This window comes from Bison bison, unplaced genomic scaffold (assembly GCF_000754665.1).
Source record: "Bison bison bison isolate TAMUID 2011002044 unplaced genomic scaffold, Bison_UMD1.0 scf7180017864329, whole genome shotgun sequence".
NCBI classification, from domain to species: Eukaryota; Metazoa; Chordata; class Mammalia; order Artiodactyla; family Bovidae; genus Bison; species Bison bison.
Window position 1 is genome coordinate 2,085,422 of NW_011494901.1, and position 8,192 is coordinate 2,093,613.

The window sequence follows — 8,192 nt, forward strand, 5'->3', positions numbered from 1 at the left end:
GGGGGGGGGGGGGGGGTGGAGGAGCCACTCTGGGGAATTCTAGAGAGGAATCAAAGGATGGCCATATTGCCATTATTTGAGATTCACAAAGACTGTCATCAGACATGTAACTGATTTTCACTGACACCATCGCCCCTACATCTGTGGTTCTGCTTTTCATGAAGTGTGATCTTCCTTTCTGATATCCATTTTCTGTGAAGATATCAAGTGCCAGAGGCATGGCTGTTCTGAACAGGAGCCAAAGTATATTGATTACATATTCTCTGTCTTGTTGAAGCTTGTTTATATTTCACAGAGTCAAACATCCAGCAACAGGAAGGATTGTTCTTGGAACACCAATTATTGCTATTGGTGGGAGGTTTTCAATGAAGAGGAAAATCTGGATGAGTATTTAAGCTCAACTGTATTCCTCCCAAATTTTTGATCTTGAAGAGAAGAATGACATACAAAAGACCACATGGTTCATGTGAAGAACACTGGCTCTGGAGTTGGGAGGCTAAAGTTTTCATCCAGGTTATACCATTAATAATCTATGTGACTTTGAACAAAGTTTATTCTTGGTTCTGGCTTGAATTACAGTTTTTCTCCACCCCACCCACAACAATTGTAGAAGAACAATAATAAAATATTAGAAGACTTAAGACTTTTAATCACGATTTTAGAGATACAAACAGTTTTAGGAAATAGTTCTGAATTCTATTCCTATACCTAATTTAGAAAATGAAACTGACTAATGTATGTTTTATCAGCTCATGAAAAGTCAAGTCTGCTCAGGGGATTCACTAGTTTCTACCTGAAGGGAAAAGGAATGATAAGACCAGAATATGAAAACAATTCAGCATTGGAGAATCAGAGAAAATCAGACTTACTTACCATGGAAACATTAACAGTTAAAGCAGCATTGGGGTTCCTAGGTGCTCGTGGTAAAGAACCCACCTGCCAATGCAGAGAGTAAGAGACTCAGGTTTGATCCCCGTGTTGGGAAGATCCCTTGGATGAGGGCATGGCATTCCAGCATTCTTGCCTGGAGAAATCCGTGGACAGAGGAGGCTGGCGGGCTACAGTCCATAGGGTTGCAAAGAGTTGGACATGACTGAAGCAACTCAGCATGCACGCATGCGAAGCAGCATAGGCTAAGCAGAAGATGCCTGCTGATGTTATCCATGATGACTTTTACATATAATTTAGATGATTTGTGGGTGAATTCCATAAAAAAAAGATCAAGAAAAAAAGAGGATAGTCTTTTCAGGAGGATAATTATGATACTATCTCCTTTGTTGTTGTTGAGTTACTCAGTTGTGTCCAACTCTGCAACCCCGTAGACTGCAGAACACCAGGCTTCTCTGTCCTTCACCATCTCCCAGAGCTTGCTCAAACTCATGACCATTGAGTCAGTGATGCCATCCAACCATCTCCTCCTCTGTCGTCCCCTTCTCCTTCTGCCTTCAGTCTTTCCCAGCATCAGGTCTTTTCTAATGAGAAAAGGGATTCTGCAGACATGGTTAAGTTCAAGGATCTTGCATTCAGAAATTACCCTGGATTTTCCAGGTGGGTCTAGTGTAGTTACAAGCAGGAAAGCATGAGGCTGAGGCTAAGAGAGAAGGAGATGTGACAACACAGGGAGAGGCTGGAGCGATGCCCTTGTTGAAGGGGACCATGGACCAGGGAAGCACACAGCATCCAGAAACTGAAGAAGGCAGGGGATGGATGGTCCAAAAGGGCCTCTAGAGGGATTGTAGCCCTGCTGACACCTTGATTTTAGCCCCCTAAGGCCCATTTTTGGACTTCTGATCTCGGGTAGTTCAAGATAATCAAGTTGTGTTGTTCTAAGCCAGTGAATTTATGGCAACTTGTTACAGCAGCAATAAGAAGCTAATCCAGACTTGCTGAATGGTCCTGATCCTCTGGGTTGTGTACTCCTCCTGGTTACAGTCTACTTCCTTCTGCCCTTAGTCTACCCCACATCTCTTTCTCTTCTAGTCCTGGTCACTTTCTTTTCTAACTGTCCTTGTGATTGTCTTTTCATAGGACGTATGCTTCCTGAGTGCAGGGAATTGTCTTATTCACTTCCATGTCTTAGCTGTGGCTGCAGGGCCTAATGGGGAGGGAGATCTCAGCCACTGTTTGAGTGTACTCAGTGCCAAATGAGGAATTTTCAAATGGGTCAAAAGAATAGATTGTAAAGAATCGTGCCTGCCATTTCTGACTTGGTGAGATCTGAGTGTCACCCTTTGATGATACCAGCTGAAGATGAAGGCAATGGCGCCCCACTCCAGTACTCTTGCCTGGAAAATCCCATGGGTGGAGGAGCCTGGTGGGCTGCAGTCCATGGGGTCACTAAGAGTCGGACACGACTGAGCAAATTCACTTTCACTTTTCACTTTCATGCATTGGAGAAGGAAATGGCAACCCATTCCAGTGTTCTTGCCTGGAGAGCCCCAGGGACGGGGGAGCCTGGTGGGCTGCCATCTATGGGGTCGCACAGAGTCCGACACGGCTGAAGCGCCTTAGCAGCAGCAGTAGCAGCAGCTGAAGGTGAAGATGGGTGGGGAGGGAATGTGGGAAGTGCCTTTTTATCTGTGAACTCCTTGGTTCTGTGCACTTTCCTCCCCTGTTCCTTCCCTTACACCATGGTCTCCTGAAGTCTGGTGTGAACAGCTGGCTTGTGGGTTACTGAATCTGAGTGGGCCGCTGATTCATCTGAGAGAGAGCTCTGCCAAGCCCTGTTCAGCTCACATGGCCTGATGATTGGTGGGAAGCAGTGTAGGATCCTCCATGTGCTTATTCCTCTCCCATCCTCAGTGCTGGGTCTCCTGGGGCCACAGGCTTTCTGGAGACCCCCATGTAACTTCTGCTCTCGAGGTCTGGACCTTGATGCGGCCCTCGGGCTCTGCTTGACCAGTGGAATAAGAAAAGGACTCTTTTCTGTTCTGACAGCAGTTGCACCTCCCTTGAGCCTTCGACTGAGCTCCTGTGCGAACTGTTATTTCTCTTGCTGCTTCCTGTCCTTTCTGTGAACCTGGGCAGGGCTTCTCTAGAGGCTGAGCTGTAAATTCCATACTTCAGATTACTCTGTACCTGCAACTCCTGGATTCCTTTGCCCCAGGAAGCCACAGAAGTCCCATCCCTCTCTCCTGTTTCTCCTTCTTCTAGAAGTCACTGTCTTTTCTCCTCTTCCATTAAAAAAAAAACAACCAAACACTTTATTAATTTATTTTTGGCTGCACTGGGTCTTTGTTGCTGTGCCTGGTCTTTCTCTGGTTGCAGTGTGCAGGCTTCTCTTTGCAGCGGCTTCTCGTTGCAGAGCACAGGCTCTAGGCGCATGGGCTGCAGTAGCTGCAGCATTCGGGCTCCACTGTAATGGTGCGTGGGCTCTAGAGCACAGGCTGAGTAGTTGTGGCACACAGGTTCAGTTGCTCTGTGACATGTGGATCCTTCCCCCGAATCAGGATCAAACCTGTGTCTCCTGTATTGGCAGGCAGATTCTTAACCACCGGGCCACCAGGGAAGTCCTTCTCTTGCATCTTTTCCTCTCCATCCTGGATGACTTTATCAGAGAAAATCCATTCGGCTTTCTCTGAAAGGAAGGACACCCACGGGTCCACCTGGGATGTCCTCTTCTACCCAACCTGGCCATCTTTTCACCAGCTGCCAAATTGCTTTGGAAGGTCACATCATACATTTCTTAAAGAAGTCCCTAGGGATTTAACAACTCATAACATTAAAAAGTACTTAAGAACACGGGGTGTTTTGGCCGCCGCTCCTGTCCCTCTGCTGGTTGCCAGCGTTGAATGAACTGATGCTGATGAGGAGCTTCTGCTTCCTCTCTCACCAGGCTGATGACAGCTCTCTCAAGGGTACACACTAGGTTCAAAGAACAGTCTTCTCTGATAGAGGAAGGCATTTTGGTGAAGCTAATTAAAATTACATGGAGGGCATATACCCCAAAGAATCGAAAGCAGGGAAATGCGAACAGATGTTTGTACACCCACGTCCATGCAGCATTATCCCCAACAGCCAAAATGTGAAAACAAACCAAATGTCTTTAGACAGATGAATAAACAAAATGTAGTCTACACACACTATGGAATATTATTCAGCCTTAAAAGGAAATGAAATTTGGGTACATACTACAATGTAGTTCAGCCTTGAAGACATTATGCTAAGTGAAGTAAGCCAGAAACAAAAGGGTAAGTATTGTGTGATTCCATTTAGAATCGTCAAGTTCATAAACAGATGGTACAATGGTGCTTACCAGGGGTTGGGAGAGAAGGAAACGAAGAGTTGTTGTTTCATGGGTTCAGAGTTTCAGGCTGGGGAGATGAGCAATTTCTGGGAATGGAAGGTGGTGATGGCTACATGACAGGGCGACTGAACTTAATGCCACTGAGTCATACTCTTCAAAATGGTTACTATGTGGGACTTCCCTGGTGGTCCAGTGGTTAAGATTTTGCCTTCAAATATAGGGGGTGCATGTTCAACCCCTGGTCAAGGAGCTGAGATTTCACATGCCTCATGGCCAAAACACTGAAACATAAAACAAGTAATGGAACAAATTCAATAAAGACTTGAAAAATGATCCACATTAAAAAAAAAATATCTTTGTATGCTGTGCTTAGTCACTTAGTCGTGTCTGCCTCTTTTTGACCCCATGGACTGTAGCCCACCAGGCTCCTCTGTCCTTGGGGATTCTCCAGCAAGAATAAGTGGGTTGCCATGTCCTCTTCCAGGGGATCTTCCCAATCCAGGATTCAAACACAGGTTTCCCATATTACAGACAGATTCTGTACCATCTGAGCCATCAGGGAAGCCCATGTATATTTTATCACAATCAAAAATATTTTAAAAAATAACATGGAATCAAGGTATGCTGGTTTTCCCACAAGTTACATTCTTTTTTTGTTTAAGGGTACACTTATAAAAAAAGTCAAAAGACACACAAAAATTGTTGAAGATTACTTATCAGTGTGGTTCCCAATCTGTGTACCTTTCTCTTTCCAAGTAATGGTGAGAAAATCTTCTTTAAACAGGACTAAAGTACACCTGCCTACTAAGTAATTTTTTCTGTGAAGCTGGCACGCTAATCTAGAAAAGAAAACACATATAATGAGTCAAATGTGTATTTGCAAAAGTGACCAAATAAACTTGGTGATGGTGGCAGCTCCTTGGAGCTGTGCTGGGTCCTTGGATTTTGCAATTTATGTATACATACCAAGTAACACTTTTGTCCTGGGAAGTATGTGACCTCCAAGTAGTGGGCATGCTGAAGCGGAGGCTTGGATTAAAACAAAACAAGCGGTCTGATTCCTCTTGGTTCAAGTGATTTTTGTGGCTGAAAGCTGTGTTGAACTTTTGAAAAAGAAATACCACCCGCTTACCCTGTGAATGGAGATTTGTTGTTTGGGTGGAATAAACATAGATGTGATGGCCAGGTGCCCTGAGTACTTGGCAGGCTTCGCGGGTGAGTTCTAGCCAGTCATCTTGCCATTCTCTACCTGCGTGCACTGGGGCAGTTGGGGCTTCTGGCTGTCTACATCACACCTGCTCTAGACTTCCAGGACAACCCAGATTGTATTTTGTAAAAATAATTTCGGGTGCAGGTGTTGTGAGAAAGGAAGTACCTCCTCTAATGTAATTTAAAACAAAGATAAGATTAAACCACAAAATATGTATAAGGAACTCCAACAATATTTTTTGTTTTGCTCTGATTATTAATTCAAAACTGTTTTGAAATATCAAAGTGCAACTATTTCATAGTATTCATCTTCTCTCCATCTTTTCCTCCTTCCTTCTTTTTCCCTCCCCTCCTCACTTCCTTCCCTTTTGTCTTCATTTTTTTCATTTGCTTGGTTTTGCTATGCATGCATCCCAAGTACTGCTTTGTCCACTTTCTGTAAAATCCTGTGCTTCCAAAACAAAATGTCAGATAAAACTTTTTTGTCCTACTTTGCTACCATGTCTTTAGGAAAGGAATATAGATGACTACAAGATTATATTAAAAGGAAATAGGAAAAGGAGTACATCAAGGCTGTATATTGTCACCCTGCTTATTTAACTTACATGCAGAGTACATCGTGAGAAACGCTGGGCTGGAAGAAGCACAAGCTGGAATCAAGATTGCCGGGAGAAATATCAATAACCTCAGATATGCAGATGACATCACCCTTATGGCAGAAAGTGGGAACTAAAGAGCCTCTTGATGAAAGTGAAAGAGGAGAGTTAAAAAGTTGGCTTAAAGCTCAACATTCAGAAAACGAAGATCATGGCGTCTGGTCCCATCACTTCATGGGAAATAGATGGGGAAACAGTGTCAGACTTTATATTTTTAGGCTCCAAAATCACTGCAGATGGTGATTGCAGCCATGAAATTAAGACACTTACTCCTTGGAAGAAAAGTTATGATCAACCTAGAAAGCATATTTAGAAGCAGAGACATTACTTTGTCAACAAAGTTCCATCTAGTCAAGGCTATGGTTTTTCCAGTAGTCATGTATGGATGTGAGAGCTGGACTATAAAGAAAGCTGAGTGCCGAAGAACTGATGCTTTTGAACTGTGGTGTTAAGGAAGACTCTTGAGAGTCCCTTGGACTGCAAGGAGATCCAACCAGTCCATCCTAAAGGAGATCAGTCCTGGGTGTTCATTGGAAGGACTGATGCTGAGGCTGAAACTCCAATCCTTTGGCTACCTGATGCGAAGAGTTGACTCATTTGAAAAGACCCTGATGCTGGGAGGGATTGAGGGCAGGAGAAGAAGGGGATGACAGAGGATGAGATGGCTGGATGGCACCACCAACTCGATGGACATGAGTTTGGGTAAACTCCGGGAGTTGGTGATAGACAGGGAGGCCTGGAGTGCTGTGATTCCTGGGGTTGCAAAGCGTTGGACAGGACTGAGTGACTGAACTGAACTGAACAAGATTAGCAGGAGTTGTTGAGGGAGATATAAGGGTTGACAATGATTGGTAAGAGTAATCTGAAAACAGAAAAGACAGGGAGGGTGTGGCGGTAATATCTAATCCTAGCATTTTCTTTTCTGTCAACAGCCTTCCTCAACTACCACATATGGAAGCCTCTCCCAGCAGAAAATGAATGGGGGCCCAAAAGAGAACAGGAAATGATGTTCCTTTAGATGGCTGGGTGACCTGGTAGGGACTAAGGAGTTCTGGTTCTACTGGCCTCTAGAGCCAGCCCATTGGATGAGGCTGGAAGCTAGGATGAAGGGAGCTCTCTCCCTGGGGCTGTTGTTGGCAGACTCAGGAGGAGGGGGAGGAGGAGGGTCCTCTGGTTTCTTTTAGGTTGTCCACATGACTCAGGTTGGCATGACAGAAAAAGGGGCAGACACACTAGCCCCCGAGTAAAGATTATATATTTGATGGGCCCTTTCCCTATAATACAGAAGTGGAGGTTGTGTCTGGGTGATGGAAAGACTCTTCTAGTAGCATTTGAAATGCTGCTCAATTATAACAGTAGTAATAGTAACTACAGTTAATAGGTTGGCTAAGTGCTTTTTTTGCATCATCGCATTTCAACCTTACATTGCACTGCTGTTTTCTTCTTTACAATAAACTGTGGAAAATTATGAAAGAGATGGGAATACCAGACCACCTGACCTGCCTCTTGAGAAACCTGTATGCAAATCAGGAAGCAATGGTTAGAACTGGACATGGAACTACAGACTGGTTCCAAATAGGAAAAGGAGTACGTCAAGGCTGTATACTGTCACCCTGCTTATTTAACTTATATGCACAATACATCATGAGAAATTCTGGGCTGGAAGAAGCACAAGCTGGAATCAAGATTGCCAGGAGAAATATCAATAACCTCAGATATGCAGATGACACCACCCTTATGGCAGAAAGTGAAGAGGAACTAAAAAGCCTCTTGATGAAAGGGGAGAGTGAAAAAGTTGGCTTAAAGCTCAACATTCAGAAAACGAAGAGCATGGCATCCAGTCCCATCACTTCATGGCAAATAGATGGGGAAACAGTGAAAACAGTGGCTGACTATTTTTGGGGGCTCCAAAATTACTGTAGATGGTGATTGCAGCCGTGAAATTAAAAGACGCTTACTCCTTGGAAGGAAAGTTATGACCAACCAAGAAAGCATATTTAGAAGCAGAGACATTACTTTGTCAACAAAGTTCCATCTAGTCAAGGCTATGGTTTTTCCAGTAGTCATGTATGGATGCTGTC